Source organism: Schistocerca piceifrons, chromosome 4, assembly GCF_021461385.2.
Source record: "Schistocerca piceifrons isolate TAMUIC-IGC-003096 chromosome 4, iqSchPice1.1, whole genome shotgun sequence".
Lineage (NCBI taxonomy): Eukaryota > Metazoa > Arthropoda > Insecta > Orthoptera > Acrididae > Schistocerca > Schistocerca piceifrons.
Genome location: NC_060141.1, coordinates 281,718,961 through 281,739,107, shown reverse-complemented (window position 1 = coordinate 281,739,107; position 20,147 = coordinate 281,718,961).

The following is a 20,147-nucleotide window of genomic DNA, read 5'->3' as shown; positions in this document are numbered from 1 at the left end:
CGTAAAGGAGACCTAATTCTGCATTTATTCTTTACCTTAGTATAGTATTTGAAACTCCCACCATTAGTATATTTTCATTTACCACTAGGCACTTTTTCTATCCGTTCGTTTACTATGTGGGTTGCTCCAGCTTGTCCAAATGAAGGTAGTACGTGTTTCTGAACACTGTTGTGTCGCTATTCTTGTAAGTATGCCGATATAAGGAGCACTCCACGAAGTTTCACCACTGCAGCCGGATGACCTCGAATTCTTGCAACGATATTTCGGATTACACCCATTCAGCCAGCCTCAATTGTCTGTTTCGCCTCGTACCAAAAATTGGCGTGGAAACGCATCCAGAAAGGCAGCCGCGACATGAGAATCCTCTGTCGAGTTCAGCACCCTCTTCGAGTATTGTTCAACCTATACCGTATATGCAACACTGCGAATGTGATGGTGAAGTATAAGCAGCAAACTATAGGTAAGCGGTTTGTGTGGTCTTCGGAGGGACACTTTTTCTCACACCTAGCACTTGCTGGATCCCTGTTTGAATTCAGGCTCTTCTAGCTCAAATTAAGATGTCACGTTAATAAAATTAACTGTTGCTACACGTGTCATTAGGAGTAAAATGTTTCCTTTTTGAAGATGTTAAAGAAATCTCCGAGTCCCGTGCCTCATCCGTTAAAAGCTGCCAACACGATTAATAATATCTGCCACCAATCGTTTTTCCACCGATTCCTTAACAACACAATCTCGGAAGGGTATTGTCAAAGCCTAGATTTCTGTGGCAACTGCTAAAGGCAAGTGTGGTGATCATGTTCAATGCATCTTTTCATGTTGTCTGACCAATGTAGACTTTACCTCACTGGCAAGGTATTCCGTAGATTCCATCCAACTGCAAACCCATTTCATTCATTACCGAACCGACAAAATCAAAAACCTCAATAGGTTGTCAGAAGATTACTTTGATATAATGTTTGGTAGAAAATCCTGGACTTGAACCATTCTTTCTCCTGTTGATCTTGTGGGTGGTCACTTTCCTTCCTCCTAAAAGCCCTGCTGATCTGATGTGGATTATATCCATTATCTTTGAGCACAGATTGCAGGTGTTCCCAGTCCTTGACAAAGGTGTCTCTAACGGACACAACATGTACCAGGTGCCCTAATGTTCGAACGACGCACATACTGTGTGATGGGTGTTGGCTGCTACATGCTTCCTAATACAGATCTGCATGTATGGGCGTAAGTTATACGAAATGCCCCAGTGATTCATCCACTTCCTGAATAACCAAAGCGTCCATGTACACAGCCGCACTTCTCCATTTCCCTCTTTTTATCATGGACATGTTGTCCTTGTCAGTACGTTTCCTGAAATATGAATGGGGGAATAATCTGAAATATTTATCCAATAGGGAGACTATCATGAGAACTATTCTATAACGGGCCACATGTCTAGCCGTTATTTATCTTGAACGCCTTGAATGCTGATTAGTGCTGATTCTTCTGCCTTTGGGTGAAGCTTTCCACCCAGAGCATCGAAGACCTTATCTCCTAACATCTTCTCATTCACTTTAGACGATACTGTTGTTAGAATGACATCTGACATTTTAAATAGCTTCAGCTGAGGTATCATATTTAGAGTGTCTGGTATCTCCGACGGGAGGAGGCGTCTTTGGATGAGTGTTAACAAACACATGTCCATTGTCCAATCAGCTCCTATTTGACAATATAATGCTAAATACATTTATCTCGAGACGAATTATCTGTTCCTTCACTACTACGCCATTTCTCATAATCCTCTAACAACAAACCCATTTCGCCAGCCGGCCGGAGTGCCCGTGCGGTTCTAGGCGCTACAGTCTGGAACCGAGCGACCGCTACGGTCGCGGGATCGAATCCTGCCTCGGGCGTGGATGTGTGTGAAGTCCTTGGGTTAGTTAGGTTTCATTAGTTCTAAGTTCTAGGCGACTGATGACCTCAGATGTTAAGTCGCATAATGCTCAGAGCCATTTGAACCATTTTTTCGCCAGTTCACTTGACATTTATTATCGTCCACTTTTCCACCCCGTACTCACTGTAATATTTCCCCCAACCTTTAAACCTAGAACTGGGAGTCGCCCGAGACGATCGCCTTCATTAGACACAAAATTCGCCAATGTCAATATCGGGCAAACCATCAACTCCGTCAAGCAATCTTTAGTATACCCATTTATCACAGATATCGATTCAGAGGTGCTTGCGCTGTTCGGTCGGCATGTTGCCAAGCCGAGCGGCAGCTGTTTTTGCTATATGCGACATCACCCACGAATCAAGATCCGTGGGGATGTGTTCCGTGGAGATGTGTTCCGGCTATGCAAATAATTTAAGGCACTTTGTTTATTGCCATATATGTTTCGCATCTTTAACTTGTGTAACATCTTCAGTAGTCTGTAATACATGTTTCTTTTATACACATAATAAGTATATTATGTGGTAATTACAATATGTTACTGTGTTACATTCTAGTCACGCGGAGAGGCCGCGCGGTGAGAGGCGCCATGCTACGAATCGGGCGGCCCCTCCAGTCGGAGGTTCGAGTCCTACCTCGGGCATGGGTGTGTGTGTTGTCTTTAGCGTAAGTTATTTTAAGTAGTGTGTAAGTCTAGGGACCGATGACCTCAGCAGTTTGGTCCCATAGGAATTCACACACACATTTTTTGTGTTACATTTTGTCATTTTTCTTTCTTGTTTTACAGGTTACAATCAGATTTGTAGCACAAATTTCCTGCTGTGAATTCATCGTTCCGTGTTACTTATGATTTCAAACGCTGTTAGCCCATGTGTATGTTCCAGGAGATGTGTTCATTAGTCTCCACACTCCAATAGTCAGATTTCCGGCGTTCTTTCACCCACATTTGTTTCGACACATCGTATGTACATTTGTACTTTACATTTTGTGTTGAACATGTTTATGTTTACTCTGTGTAGTGTTGACAAGTGCAGCATGGTGACTAACGAACACATCTCAATGCCCACTCATATGGGCTTACAGAGTTGGAAATCTGAAGTAACACCGAACGATAATTTCCCATCACGAAATTTGTATCACAAAAGTTGATTCTAAAGTGAAAAACAAGAGAACAACATGACAAAATGTAACACTGTAACATACTGCAATTACCACATAGCACATTTATTATATGCGAGAGAAGAAACATGTACTATAGGCCACTGAAAATGCTTCACAAATGAAAGAAGCGAACCGCGTATGGCAGTAAATAAACTGCCTTCAATTATTTGCATAGACGGAACACACCTTCACAAATTTTGAAGCAACTAACAAACGAAGGAAAACAGAAAAACTGACGAATCAAGATCATTACCTTATAAAACTACACTAACCTTATTCTTATACCTGAAATATTTTGAAACCTATATATTTTTCAGTAATCAAAATTCTGTGTGGATGTATTAAACTTGTTGTTGTCATCCCACAACGAAACTCAAACTAAAAAATGATGAGGCTTATAATTATTAGTAAGGAGATTTAGATTCCAATACACTTCCTCAAATCTGAAGATCTATGTACTTCAACGCAACATTTCCACTAAAGTGAGCCCATAGACACGTTCACATTCTCTGAGCTTATTGGTTCAGTGAGTTTAATCATTTCCGAAGGAGGCTTGCAATTAAAATTCATTGTGGCTGTCGTGTTGCTGAGGACGTGAGAGACACAAAACGTTCGTCTATTAGTTGCTCAATACTGCTCTATTTTCTAAGCTGGCGACTGCTAGATCGAGTTCATACTGGACAGTGATATTGATCAAAAGACAGTCGAGTATGTGTAAAGATATTATACAAATGTGTGGAGTTAAAAAGAGTACAAAACTTAAGGTGATGTCAGTTTTACTTGAACAGTTCTCGATGCGGAGATAACTTCGAAGTCGTTTCAACAGCTCTTAAATGGGTGGATGTTAAAAGTTCTATAGAAAACCAAAGCAACTGAAAAATTCGATAACATCCAGTTATTAATGTAATGATATTCGAATAACAATAGCTGTTTCAGTTTTACAAGCTTCTTTTATCTCCATAAAATAATTTAATTTCTCTGACTACAGCCGTTCGTTGTGACCGAGTGGCTCTAGGTGCATCAGTCTGGAACAGCGCTACCACTACGATCGCAGGTTCGAATCCTGCCTCGGGCATGGATGTGTGTGATGTCCTTAGGTTGGGTTTAAGTAGTTTTAAGTTCTAGGGGACTGATGATCTCAGATGTTAAGTCCCATAGTTCTCAGAGCCATTTGAACCATTTTTCTCTGACTACAGAAATTTGGCGTCTTCTTTCAATTTTGCATCCAAGCAGTTCCACTTTCAGAAGTAATTCGGTTCTTGTGTCTCCAATTATTTCAGATGTATAATTTTGTTCTCTGATAGGTTTCAGTAACACAGATAAAATTCGCAAATGGTACCTAGTCTATGGAGAAAGCTAAACTAGCTGAAAAGAACGTACGAGAAATTAGCTTGCCTTACGTTGGTGCCCCCTCTCCCCGTTCCCTCTCCACACTCAAGGGTGGTGATATGACATATCAGTCTAGTTGTAATAAACATGTATGTCATCCATAAATTATTTCCATGATGAGCGTAATTTCTGCATCAATGTTAAATTAACAGTTCGCAACATATGCCCTGGAGAAGCTTACTGTATGTCATTATTCAGTCGGTTGGGTGTTCCAGTGTTTGTAAATGCGTACTCGAATATTTTCGGGTGGTGCCCACCAGTATGTGTGCGGAGGCCGCGTCTGCCGCCTGCGACACTTAGGATTCGCCCCACGGCCCACGGTCCGCTGCTCGGCGTCCAGGCACCATCAGTATTCGACGCGCGCCGGAATCTGTTCGTGATGGCGCTTGTCCACCACCCTGGAAACCACGCACCATCTGATATCCATCGGAGAATAACACCTCTGCCAGATTCGTCTCCGCTGCCACTCTGGAATCCCTCCCCATTTCTGCTCCAGCATTCTGTGCTTGTATTTTTCATTCCCTCGTGTTTCTTTCCGTCTGCTAACTGAATACTATTGTCCAACACCGTTTCTCTTAGGAGAGACAAGGTGAACTTCTTTTGTGCACGGTTATCACCCTTTCTATTCCGTAATTATTATATTATTATTTAACTTAAAGCAAAAGAAAAAAATGTGAATCGTGTGAACACAACATAGGATATAACACTGAAAACACAGTGTATTGGTAAAACTATAGCAAGAGATTATTTAAAGACGTTTTCCCATCACACCTCTACAGTATAGATCTTAACCGTGAAATAGCTTCTGAAGTAGAGACATCAAAAATTTTACAGTATGGGGCACTTTTATATCGATAGCAACTCTTTTTCATAGCACACTTCTCAGTTAATACTTTTATTCACATTAGTACTTTATAGCAGTTATTGGGCCGAATGAACCTACTAACAATTTATTATAAGAGGATTATTAGGAAAAGGATGAAAGAAATGAAGATGGAAGCACACGTTTGTTTTATCGGCTGGGAAAAGATATTAGATAGAGTCAATAATTGCTTGCTTTCCGTTGTTTGTTATACCAATTTCATTTTGACTGTTTACTTAAAGTTACTGTATAGTTTTGAGAATTTTAGGAGACTGAGTAGACTTGAAGGACAACTCAAAAAGTGACGGTAACAGTGGGTAGAAAAAGGTGATGCGCATTGGATTATATATAAGGCATTGTTGCTCACTGCTGCAGAAGGTGTTCGCTGTATGGGAAGGAGAACTGAAAGGTAAGGTCACGGTGGACGAAAAAAAAAACATTGTAATTGGAAGAGAAGGTATGAAGACTGTGACATATGCCGATGATCAAGCAGTCCTGGCGGAATCAGAAGAGAAGCTACAGCACATGTTGAGGAGTATTGCAATAAGGGGTGAGGACTATGGAATGAAGATAAATGTAGGAATAACAAAAGCGATAAAAATAATCAAGAAGGAAGTGCCAGCTAACACATTCTTAAAGAAAAGATAAAACAAGTAAAATCCTTTCTGTATATCTATACGACTACCGTGCAGTTAACACTTAAATCCGTGGGTGCACCCTTTCACTGTCGAGCAGCGCATGAGAAATAAGACATGTAAAAAGCTTGCCGAAAGAGCTCTGGTTGCTTTAAGTTTATTACGATAATAATTTCTCCGTATGTAAGTTGGTGTAAATAAAAATTAATCGCTTTCAAAGATGAAATTTAGTGATTGTTTCGTGAAAAGGTCTCGCCGCAACGTACAATTATTTTCTTTTAATGATTGCCACAACAACTCGCTTTTCATATCCGTGACGCCCTGTCCCCTGTTTTGCGATAATAGAAAACGAATTGCACCATCTTTCGAATTTTTAATGTTGCCCGCCAATCCTATCTGGTAGGGGTCCCATATCTCACAGCAGTACTCTGGCGGTGGATGGACGAGCGTAGAGTAGGCTGTCTCCTCAGTTGACTTGTAGCGTCTTCTAAGTTTTCTGCCAATAAAACACATTCTTTGGTTTCACTTGAAGACACCATTATCTATGTGATCATTGCAGTTTAAGTAGTTCGTAACTTACAGGTATTTTGTTGAATTGACAGCCTTTAGCTTTGTGTGTTTTGTCGTGTAACCGATATTTAATGTATTCCTTTCATTACTCTTTTGGATGATCTCACACTTGTCTTTAATCAGAGTCAACTCGGAAGGGTACAGTACCGCCCGACATTGAAAATAGGTACAACATACTTCATTATTTTTGTCAGAACAACACATTTTTTTCTAATAATAACTCAATTTCAATTACTACAGTGAAGCCGGATACCAGTGTGGGAAAGAATGACAATATATTTATTTAATTGATCACATGTGCACTCCCACAAAATAAATCCCTACATCCTGTTTGGTGAGATCTGTGAAATGACTGAATGTATGGTCGTCTGCTAACTGCAGATAGTGAATGTGAATATATGATCATCTTTGAGATTATCCTTTGGCCACCTTTGGTGGAACCAAAGAGATGAAACTTACCGGAGCTTTGAGCGCCTGAAATGTGGCTGACCAATACGGTAGCATGGTCTTTCCCCTACCTAGACAGAGGTGCGAAATGACCTGAAGACCGGCCATGTTTCAGCACTCTGCCGCTGGATCTTGTGCTGTTAAGACCTGTTTTAGTTGTGCTCTGTAAAGACAAAAGAGTGGAGACATGGTATGCATGTGGAATATTTAAGAGTACTTTGAAATCATAGTTTCTCTATTTCAGGAACTTTTGTGGGGAGAATTAAACGTCAGGCAGGTAATATTAATGGGATTGTAGTAATCTTCGGAAGTGACCAACGGTCACAATGAAACCACGTGTAGCAATAAGTTGAAATACTTCCGTGTGCTTAAGTTAAGCTGAATTACTAGCGTGTGTACAATAAGTTGAAATATTTAAGAAATAGCGTGTGTACCATAAGTTGAAATATTTAAGAAATGGCGTGTGCAGGACTTGGAATTAGAGACGAGTACTTCCACGTGGTGAGTACTGTGTGAGTCTCAATCTGTGTATGAGACAAAGGATAAAGAGAAGTACTCGTCCATGGTATCAGTTGAGGACTCGCGTGTGTGATGAATACGTTCTTAGTATTACTTTGCGTGATATGATTCCGTGTGACGCTAGATTCAAACTCTGAGAGAGAAGCAAGGTGAGTCGGCCGTGTATCCAGCAACGCCACTTGGCTTGCATTGCACAGGAAGACGTGCATATATCTCCAGAGTTCATAGTAGGAAAGTAGAATTACGAAGTGGGGCAGTGTCGTGTGAAACTGGGATAAATATTAATTGAAGTGGGAAAGCTGAAAGTGATAATGTTGTGACTATTCCCTGTGTAGTATTTCATATTGTAGTGTGGTATATGTCATGTAATTTGGGTATGTGTGGTTTGCATGGGAGACTAGCGAGGTAGTTTCAAAAGATTAGTGGGTTATGCGTGTTCCTTCGGTACCACTCGGTCTGGAGGAAAGTTTCATGATGATGATTGTGAGAGTCGAAGTGTGAGTAATAATAAAAGATCCACCATCCTATCCAGAAAGTGCACTGTAGCGTTAAATAATTACGAGACCATATGGTAGAGAATCACCAATGTTAAGTCATGCCCACTGGGCGGAATTTCTCATGTGTTATTGTTGTAGGTTATAGAATTTGTGTGTTTAGGTTATAGAATTTATCGGAATAAATAAGATTGTGAAAAGAAAAAGATTGGTGGCCTTTTCCTTCGAATTGTATGTTGTCATGATGTCCCGAATTTATAATGTGTGCGCCATTCATATTCAGTGCGGTGGCCACGTGTTGATAAAAGCCGTTAAATAAAAGACAAAAAGAAAATGTGGTATTGCCAGGGCAAAGTGAACAGTCAGAGTTCTATAAATCACTGATAGTCAGATATGCGTTTCCGCTGCGTATTATTCATACAGGAGGATAATTTGTAACTTAATTGTTAGTACGAGAGTTCTTGTTACTCGATAAATAAGAATGAATCCACTCGCTTGGCAGACCACTAATCTTGCAGGCCTGACTGCTTGATGCCACAGTATGAGCAAGGCATTTGGGTGCCTCTCAAACTTCCACTTTTCGCACCATACAGATGAGGTTTCAAAGGCATTTTACATTAGGTTTTGATCTTCTGATAAATTTACTAGGAGGTAAATAAGACAGCCAAATATTTAAGAGTGCTGCTCAGATTCTCTCATAAATCGCTTATATACATTAGGCACAACTCGGGGCCAACGACATTTCTTTGATGAGTGTCAAGTATTATCATTTCTGTTTTACTTAACGATATTCCCTCGATTACTACAAAGTGTGACATCTCTGGTAGGATATTACGAATCCAGTTTCACAACTGAGATAATAACCTTGTTTTGCGTTCTTTTTTTTTTGGGTCATCAGTCTTCTGACTGGTTAGATGTGGCCCACCAAGAATTCCCCTCCTGTGACAGCCTCTCCTTCTCCGAGGAGCACTTGCAGCCTACGTTTTCAATTATTTGCTGGATATATTCCCATCTCTGCCTTCCTCTACGTTTCTGCCCTCTAAAGCTCCCTCTAGTACCATTCTGTGATGGCGTAACAGATGTCCTGTCATTCTGCCCATTCTCCTTGTCAGTGTTTTCCACATATTACTTTCCTCACCGATTCTGAGCAGAATCTCCTCATTCCTAACCCTATCAGTCCATCTAATTTTCAAATTTCTTCTGTAGAACGCAACTCAAATGCTTCGATTCTGTCCGCAACTCGTGGTCGTGCGGTAGCGTTCTCGCTTCCCGCGCCCGGGATCTTCTCTGCCTCGTGATGACTGGGTGTTGTGTGCTGTCCTTAGGTTAGTTAGGTTTAAGTAGTTCTAAGTTCTGGGGGACTGATGACCATAGCTGTTAAGTCCCATAGTGCTCAGAGCCATTTGAACCATTATTTTTGCTTCGATTCTGTTCTGTTCCTGTTTGGCCACAGTCCAAGTTTCACTGCCATACAAAGGTGTGCTCCAAACGTACATTGTCAAAAATTTCTGCCTCAAATTAAGACCTATGTTTGATACTAGTAGACATCTCTTGGTCAGGAATGCCGTTTTTACCACTGCTAGTCCACTTTTGATGTCCTCCATGCTCCGTCCGTTATTGATTTTGCTTTCTAGGAAGCAGAATTCTTTAACTTCATCTACTTCTTGCCCATCAGTCTTGATGTAATAGGATGAGCTGCTTAACACAACCGCTCCACACGCGGCCTGTGCCTGCGTAATTCTGCCAGTACTGCATTGTGGCTGTTGATGGCTACACACATACCGACTCTTGTTGCAAAACTGTGTCACCTGCATAATGCGCCGGCCAGCCTTGTCCGCCGTCTGCCGTGAGGCTGGTGCATTGCGCACTGAAGCACACTAAAACACAATTCCGTACCATATTTCCTAAAAATAACCCCTTGTCCTCTACACTCATGTTAAGTTTCTTAGTTTTTTCCTTTCTAGCCCTTCTCATAACTTTCGTCTTCCCTCGAGCTACTCTAAATTCATATTCTGTACTAATTTGATTGTCCATTCCATTCAGCAGGTTGTGTAATTCTTCTCCACTATCACTTAGGATAGCAATCCCATCAGCGAATCGTATCACTGATATCCTTTCACCTTGAAATTTACTTCCACTCCTGAAACTTTTTTATTTCCATCACTACGTCTTCATGTATCGTTTGAACAGTAGGGGCGAAAGACTAAATCCCTGCCTTATTTCCATTTTAATCCGAGCGTTTCGTTCTTGGTCCCAGCATTTCTTACTATTCTCTCTTGGCTCTTGTACATATTTTATAGTACCCGTCCTTCACTACAGATTACCCCTATTTTTCTCAAATCTTTGCACATGTTCCACCATTTTACACTGTCGAATGCTTTTTCCAGGTCTACCGGTCTTTTGAACGTGTCTTTAGTCTTTATTCCAGTATCAGCCACGTCAGAATTGCCTCCCTCGGGCCTTTACCTTTGCTAAAGCCAAACTGATCGTCATATAGCACATCCTCGACTTTCTTTTCCATTCATCTGTATATTATTCTTGTCAGCAACTTGGACGAGTGAGCTGTAAAGCTGACTGTGCGACAGTTCTCGCACTTGGCTTCTCTTGCAGTCTTCGGAGTTGTGTGGATGACATTTTTCCGAAAGTCAGATGGCCTGTCGCCAGATTCATGCATTCTAAAAGCCAAAGTGAATAGTCTTTTTGTTGCTACTTCCCCCATTGATATTAGAGATTCTGATGGAATTTTATCTATCCCCTCTGCCTTATTTGATCTGAAGGCCTCTAAAGTTCTTTTAAATTCTGATTCTAATACAGGTACCCCTACCTCTTCTGAATTGACTGCTGTTACTTCTTCTACCACATCAGACAAGTCTTTGCCCACATAGATGCCTTCAATGCATTCTTTCTACCGATACCTCTTTCCTCCGCTTTTTACAGTGGAATTCCTGTTTCACTCTTAATGTTACCAACCTTGCTTTAAATTTCACCGAATGTTGGTTTGACTTTCCAATATGCTACGTTGTCCTTCCGACAATAATTTCTCTTGTGATTTCTTCACATTTTTCATGCAGTCATTTCGTCTTAACTTCGTTGCACTTCCTATTTATTTCATTCCTCATCGACTTGTACTTCTGTATTTCTCAGTTTCCTGGATCATTTTTGTACTTCTCTTTTCATCGATCAACTGTTACCCACAGTTTCTTCGCAGTTACCTTCTTTGTACCCATGTTTTCCTTTCAAACTTCTGTGATGGCACTTTTTTAGATATGTCCATTCCTCTTCAACTGTACCAACTACTGAATTTTTTCTTACTGCTGCATCTACAGCCTTAGAAAACTTCAGGCGTATGTCGTCATTCCTTAGCACTTCTGTGTCCCACTTCTTTTTATTTTGATTCTTCCTGACAAACCAGCGCAAGATGTGCACGATTGGAGGGGGGGGAGGGGGGTGAATTGCCGGCCATGAAGAGGAATGTGTCACCAAAATGCTTCTGATATGGTTGCACTTTCTGTCGGAGGATTGCACTGACGTATCGCACAGCAGTTACGGCGCCTTCCGTGACGACCATAGTGGCCAACTTCAGCCTACTCTTCATCACTGCTACATTGTGATCTGGTCTTACGTAAAATCGGTAAGCGGGTCGAAGGCTTCCATCCAGCCACTCACTGATCAGTCTGGCCTGGCAACGGAAGACAGTAAAACGAAAGCTGAAATTTTAAATTCAGCATTTGAGAAATCGTTCAAGCAGGAGGATTGTACAAACATACTGCCGTTTGAGTCTCGTACAGATTCCCGTATGGAGGACAGTGATAGACTTCCCTGGGGTTGTGAAGCAGCTGAATGAGTTGGAAATAAATAAATCGCCAGGTCCTGGGGGGATTCCAATTCGGTTTTACAGAGAGTACTCTACTGAATTGGCTCCTTACTTTATCACGAATCTCTTGCCCAACGTAAAGTTCCGAGCGACTGGAAAAAAGCGCAGATGACGCCTGTATATAAGAAGGGTAGAAGGACAGATCCTCAAAATTACAGACAAATATCCTTAACATCGGTTTGTTGCAGGATTCTCGAACATATTCTCAGTTCGAATATAATGAATTTCCTTGAGACAGAGAAGTTGCTGACCATGTATCAGCACGGCTTTAGAAAGCATCGCTCCTGCGAAACACAAATCGCCCTTTTTTCACATGATATCTTGCGAACCAAGGATGAAGGGTATCAGACGGATGCCATATTCCTTGACTTCCGGAAAGCGTTTGACTCGTGATCCAATGGAGATTCCTAACTAAGGTAAGAGCATATGGGATTGGTTCCCAAATACGTGAGTGCCTAGAAGACTTCTTAAGTAATAGAACCCAGTACGTTGTCCTCGATGGTGAGTGTTCATCGGAGGTGAGGATATCGTCTGGAGAGCCCCAGGGAAGTGTGGTAGGTCCGCTGTTGTTTTATATCTACATAAATGATCTTTTGGGTAGTGTGGATAGCAATGTGCGGCTGTTTGCTGATGACGCTGTGGTGTGCCGGAAGGTGTCGTCGTTGAGTGGCTGTAGGAGGATGCAAGATGACTTGGACAGGATTTGTGATTGGTGTAAAGAATGGCAGCTAACTCTAAATATAGATAAATGTAAATTAATGCAGGTGAATAGGAAAAAGAATCCCGTAATGTTTGAATACTCCATTAGTAGTGTAGCGCTTGACACAGTCACGTCGATTAAATACTTGGGCGCAACATTGCAGAGCGATATGAAGTGAGACAAGCATGTAGTGGCAGTTGTGGGGAAGGCGGATTGTCGTCTTCGGTTCGTGGTAGAATTTTGGGAAGATGTGATTCATCTGTAAATGAAACCGCTTATAAAACACAAATACGACCTATTCTTGAGTACTACTTGAGCGTTTGGGATCCCTATCAGGTCGGATTGAGGGAGGACATAGAAGCAATTCAGAGGCGGGCTGCTACATTTGTTACTGGTAATTTTGATCACCACGCGAGTGTTGCGGAAATGCTTCAGGATCTCGGGTGAAAGTCTGTACGAAAGGAGGCGTTCGTTTCGTGAATCGCTACTGAGGAACTTTAGAGAACCAGCATTTGAGTCCGCAGCTCGTGGTCTTGCGGTAGCGTTCTCGCTTCCCGCGCGCCGGGTCCCGCGTTCGATTCCCAGCGGGGCCACGGATTTTCTCCGCCTCGTGATGACTGGGTGTTGTGTGTTCTTCATCATCATCATCATTGACTCGCAAGTCGCCGAAGTGGCGTCAACTTAAAAGGACTTGCAATACGGCGGCCGAACTTCCCCGCATGGGGCCTCCCGGCCAACAATGCCATACGATCATTTTATTTTTCATTTCATGAGGCTGACTGCAGTACAATTTTACTGACGCCAACTTATATTTCGCAGAAAGAGCACAAAGATAAGATAAGAGAGATAAGGGCGCGTACAGAGGCATATAGGCAGTTATTTTTCCCTCGTTCTATTTGGGAGTGGACCAGTGAGGGAAGATGCTAGTTGTGGTACGAGGTACCCTCCGCCACGCACCGTATGATGGATTGCGGAGTATGTATGTAGATGTAGATGTATATATGCTGCCGGGTGAGCCTTACAATCTAGTATCTTATTTCGGAATCTCGGTCTGACCGTGATGTAATCTAACTGAAATCTTCCCGTTGTAACCTCCCCGCAAAAAAGTTAGTCAATATTAACTGAATAATAAAATGAGCCAAACGTAACCCCCTTGCAAAATTAAAGAATAAAAAATTGCGCAAATGTAAACTCCCCACAAAATATCGTTAAGGGATGAAGATTGATCACAAACCCACAATAACATTAATTAAATAATGAACCATGAACTGAATGTAACAACTCAACAGCAATAATTAAACCTGACAAATTTTATATGGACAGCAGCGCTGACCTTCGGCCCTGTGAAAGAATTAAACCAAAATTCTTACCTCAGTAAAACTGCATCTATATCTGCTCTTATTTTTCGGCATAGCTTCGGGCAATGCTGGCTTATATTTAATTTTGATTCTTGGAGGGAATGCATAGGAAATATTATTTAGCTTGAAATGAATCTTTTTCTTTAAATGAGTTACTTTATAAAAAGTTATTATTGGGGCATCTTTTTGAACAAATTAATTACAATCAACATACGTTATTAGCTGAGCGCAATGCTGCTTCATTACCTTCTACAATAATATACATATCGTCCACCACATTCCAGACCAGACTCGTAGGCAGAGCACACCGCGGACGCATGCCGACTCGCTACACCGTATCACATGGTCTTTTCCAAGTATACCTCCTCCTCTTGTAATTCCTGACCATCATATTCCCTATTACTAGCTGAAATTTACTACAGAAGTCCTCTTGCGCTCTCATTCCTTCTCCCAACCTCATATTCTCCTCTAACCTTTTCTTCTACTCCTTCCCCCACAACTGCATTCCATTCCCCTGTAACTATTAGATTTTCATCTCCCTTCACGTACTGTATTACCCTTTCAATATCCTCATATGATTTCTCTATCTCTTCGTCTTCAGTTTGCGACGTCGGTATGTTAACTGAACTATCATTGTCTGTGTTGGTTTCCTGTCGATTGTGATAAGAAAAAGCCTCTAACTGAGTTCACAGTGGCCCACACTTTACCTACCTTCCTATTCATAACGAATCCTACTCGCGTTATAATATTTTTTGATATTGTTGATATTACCCTATATTCATCTGACGAGAAGTCCTTGTCTTTTTTTTCCATTTCACTTCACTGGCCGCTACTATATCTATACTGAGCCTTTGAATTTCCGTACCACTTTCGAGCAAGCAATTATTTTGATTAGAACTTTCTTAATGGTGTCAAAACCTTCTGGATAACTAGAAGTACGAAATAATTTGAGATAACCCGTCCGTAACATTCATTATTTCGTGTAAATAAAGAGTTAGTAGTCTTTCGAAATGAAGGATGTTTTCCGAGACTAAGTGCCAATACGCCGCTTTCTTCAGGGTAGTTCATAATGTTCGAACACAGCAAACGCTTTAGTATTTTACCGCAAATGGAAATTAGTGAGTTAGGTCTGTAATTCATCGGATTACTCCTACTTCGTTAGCTGAGTAGGCCACGCTATATCACAAGTTTCAGTCAAACGCCCCCAACTTCAGGATTTTACTTTCCTTTAGAGGTGACATGCTTTTTCCATTCCTTCTGCAATAGTGTTCTGACCTTCTTGTGTACCATAGTGGATCATTTCCAATTTTTGTTAGTGTACACGGTGTTCTCTGTCACTTGCCGCCGATAACATTTCTTAGAATTCAAGTCACATATGGCCTTACGTCATTAGTTTGAGAGGAATGGAGATTGCCTCTTAGGAAGGCTTCAAGCGAATTCATATCTGCTTTCTCATTTCTATGTTTTGCATTTTAGCTCGGAAGTTAGATGACACGGGCAGGAAGCTACACATATGAAATAAGGAGGATATCTACTGCAAGAGAGCACTGAAAAAGTGAAGTACGTACTAGCAGCTACAAGACTTCCAACGGCGCTGAGGAAAAGATTTGGTAAGTGTTATATGTGGCTTTTAGTTTTGAAAGTCAGTGAATAATGGACAGTAAAGAAGAAAGGAGAAATATTTTCTGAGATGCAGCTAAAGAGAAGAATGCTTAAAGTATGGTGGACTGACAGACTCAAATATGAAGAAGTAATGATAAAAATGAGGAAAGAAGTAACATTATTAGAAGTTACTAGGAAGAGGGAGAAATCTTGACTGAAACATATTTTTCGTATGAATTGTCTGCAGCAAAGAGTTGTAGAGCAAAAGGTGGAAGGAATTAGAGGAATAAAAACGGAGCAATGGATGCCATTGGAAGAGGACGAGCATGTAGACAGATGAAGGAAGACGGCCAGAGAAAGACACTATAGAGAGCCTCAAGTTGGCAGCCCTGTACTAAGACAGACAAAGGAACGTGCAACAGTTTCAACAACAGAACACTTTCTTACCAGCGGACCAATGATGGGACGAGTGGTGTGCGTGCGATCGAAAGTGTACGTGTAGGAAGATATTTACGATGCTTCTCGTTCATAGTTTTTTTCGCAAAGAAGCCCTTTATTTTCACAAATCCTCTTGCTTGTTGGTTTCTTTACTGAAGTTCAAAACGGCTTAAGTGCAAGAAGTACTGAATCAGCAGACACTATAGCGCCTGCTAAGAGTGAAAATTAGCAGCTTTAGCCAAAATATTAGAAAACTCATAAATAATTTTAAATATAACGAATATTGTTAATATTCTACTTCTTTATTCTTCATATGTGTATATATAATGTATTTCTCAACGCAGTCTTCCTAACGACGAACACATTTCTGACGCCTTCGTTGATACCATCACTGCAGAATGTTTCACTTTGTTGATAGAACCTAGAAATTATACACCCACAAAGCTTTTCCAACGCTCTAAAAGACAAGTGACGGGTAAAATTTTCCTTCCTATATCATTCTGATTTTCGCATGAATCCTTTCACAAAGGTCAGTATAAAGTGCCTACACTCTACACAGATCAAAAAAAGTTTTGCATCATCTAGCTTCGGAGAGTTCCGGAAACTGTACAGAAAATTGGAAGAGAATCATTTCCTCCCTTTTTAATGCTCATGAAAACAACACATTGCATGTTGTACCACCATACAGCGAGACTTTGAGAGGTGGTGGTCTACATTGCTGTACCCACAAGTACCTCTAATATCCAGTAGCACCTCCTCTTGCATTGATGCATGCCTGTATTATTCGTGGCATCTTATCCACTGGTTCATCAAGGCACTTTTGGTTCACATTGTCCATTCTCCTCAACGGCGATTCGGCTTACATCGAGACTTTGAGAGGTGGTGGTCTACATTGCTGTACCCACAAGTACCTCTAATATCCAGTAGCACCTCCTCTTGCATTGATGCATGCCTGTATTAGTCGTGGCATCTTATCCACTGGTTCATCAAGGCACTTTTGGTTCACATTGTCCATTCTCCTCAACGGCGATTCGGCTTACATCCCTCAGAATGGTTGGTGGGTCACGTCGTCCATACACAACCCTTTTCAATCTATGGCAGGCATGTCAGAAAGGGTTCTTGTCTGGAGAACATGCTGCCCACTGTAGTCGAGCGAAGTTGCTATCTTGAAGGAAGTCATTTATAACATGTGCACAATTGGGGGGGGGGGGGGGTGAATTGCCTGCCAAGAAGACGAATGCCTCTTCAAAATGCTGCTGATATGGTTGCACTATCGGTCAGAGGATGGCATTCACGTATCGCACAGCCGTTACGGCGCTTTCTATGACCACCAACGGCGTACATCGGCCACATATAACGCCACCTCAAACCAACGGGGAACCTCTACCTTGCTGCACTCGTTGGACACTGTGTTTAAGACGTTCGGACTGACAGGATCGTCTCCAAACACGTCTCCGACGATTGTCTGGTTGAAGGCATATGCGACACTCATCGGTGAAGAGAACGTGATTTCAATTCTGAGCGGTCCATTAGACATGTTGTTGGGCCCATCTGCACCGCGCTGCATGGTGTCATGGTTGCAAAGGTAGACCTCGCCATGGACGTCGGGAGTGAGGTTGCGTATCATGCAGCCTATTGCGCACAGTTTGAGTCGTAACACAACGTCCTGTGGCTGCACGAAAGGCATTATTCAACAAGGTGGAATTACTGTGGGGGTTTCTCCGAGCCATAATCCGTAGGTAGCAGTCATCCGTTGCAGTAGTAGCCCTTGGACGGCCTGAGAGAGATATGTCATCGACAGTTCCTGTCTGTATGTTCTCCATGTCCGAACAACATCGTGTTGGTTCACTCCGATACGCCTGTATACGTCCAGTATTGAGAGACGTTCCTGGCACAAAATAACAATGCGGTATTGACCGTCTAGGCATGGTTGAAATAAAGACAACATGAGCCGTGTACCTCCTTCTTGGTGGAATGACTGGAACTGATAGGCTGTCGGTCCCCCTCCGTCTAACAGGTTGTGTTCATGCATGGTTGTTTACATCTTTGGGCGCGTTTAGCGACATCTCTGAACATTCAGAGAGACTGTGTCTGTGGTACAACATCCACAGTCGACGTCTGTCTTCAGGAGTTCTGGGGACCGGGGTGATGCAAACCTTTTTTTGATGTGTGTAGTTTTTGTACTTCTTAGATCAATAAAACAATCTTGGGAGAGATAATGTTTTTATGTAATATTATCATGATTCCTTGCCCTAATATTGGAATACTTTTGAAGCATATTTTTTTGGCGGTGAGCAACGAGTTAATCAGCCGCGATTGCAGCAGCATCAAATACGTATCACATGGTCCAACTTAGAAGCTGCATTTATTCTAAATTAATCACACGAATCCGATACCTAATAGGAAATAATTAGATTGCGAAGCCCATGCAGGCATTAAAATAATGATTCATGGTCAGGCATCACCCTGTTAGCAACGAAACAATGACCATTCATGACACCGATAACTTTCTTATCCACCGTCATTATGATAATTCCGCTCTTTCTTCTCGCTAGTAATCAAATAATTAACATTTAACCGTTTATTTGAAATGAAAGAGGAAGTACAATGGCGACCATGACCGATATTTTACACTTCCTGTTATATGTTCCATCTCCAACTCTTTCGTTGAGATTAGACAGTACGGAATACATACTATGGAATAAATCGAAGAGAGAATCAACAAAATATATTAATTTACAAAATTAACACAAAGAGTCAGCATCGTGTCGTTATTCAATGAAAGAGCAACAATATCTTTTCGTTTACCTCTCATGTGCTCCCAGCGTTTAACATTAAGACGCTCGTCCATTACAAAGAAAAGTTTTTAACTTCGAATCGTATAATTTTTCCTGTACAACTATTTGTTAGCCACAAGAAGGCTGTTCTTGCAACATACAGTGCGTAATGGCGAAGCTACGCCGCACTGTTGTATCCACAACATTCAATTATGTATTCAGATAAGTGGAAATTTTGAGCATAATTGCTGGATGAATGCTTTTTCAAATCGTATGTTGTCATAAATACTTTCAAATATTTTACTTACATTTTGTATCATGGTGAAAATACGACGCCTTATTAAACTGGGTACAGAAGAAAATTATAACGTGGAGAATAACGCGAAACAAGGAGAATTCGTTATTACAGAAATTGAAAATTCACTCATTTCAAAACGTGATCTACAATCTTGCCTAAAAGCACAAAATAATGTAACTGATGATTATTTATGGGATGCTGATATTTACACAGTCTTTCAAACAACGAAACTTTTAGCTCCATGATATCACATCCAAGGCTAATGTTCCAGTGGGCGATACCGTAAGTGAATCGAACGTCCAAGTAATTAATTAGTCCATTGATCTAGTAACACAGCTGTTACAAACTTTTCAAGAAATGGAAGAAACTGTAGAAGGGGCTGAAGTATATAAACCCTTTGATGATGAGAACAAACACGTTGTTGATTACATTTGTAGTGGCTTTTGCACAAGGATGTATAAATTAGTTGTAACCTAGAATCAGAATGAAAACGTGTAGTAAATAAATCAGTCACAGCCACGATGTCCAAACGGGACATGCCTGGAGCAATACAGTCGGGATTAGCCCAGATAATATCTACGCTCAGAAAAAATTTACCGGTATGGCGTGACCAAGTAACAATGCAAATCACAACCGTCCAAGGGGAATTTTCTGTGGTCAGAGGAATAGTACAGAGCACCCCACCAACTACTTACAGAATTTGTCGTAGCAACAGTAGTCCTGCTGCGTATGATATGCGTACGATAATGAAATGAGTTCTGATTATTTATCGTCAAACTGCATACTGTATGGCCGGCCGATGTGGCCGAGCGGTTCTAGGCGCTTCAGTATGGAACCGCGCGAACGCTACGGTCGCAGTTTCGAATCCTGTCTGGGCATGGATGTGTGTGATGTCCTTAGGTTGGTTAGGTTTAAGTAGTTCTAAGTTCTAGGGGACTGATGACCTCAGCTGTTAAGTCCCATAGTGCTCAGAGCCATTTGAACCATTTTTATATACTGTATGAATTATAGTTTCCACCTTCAAATATCCCCTATGTTACTGAAGAAAGTTTGGTTAACCACAAACATTTCAGTGTCCATACGCCGGAATGACGTG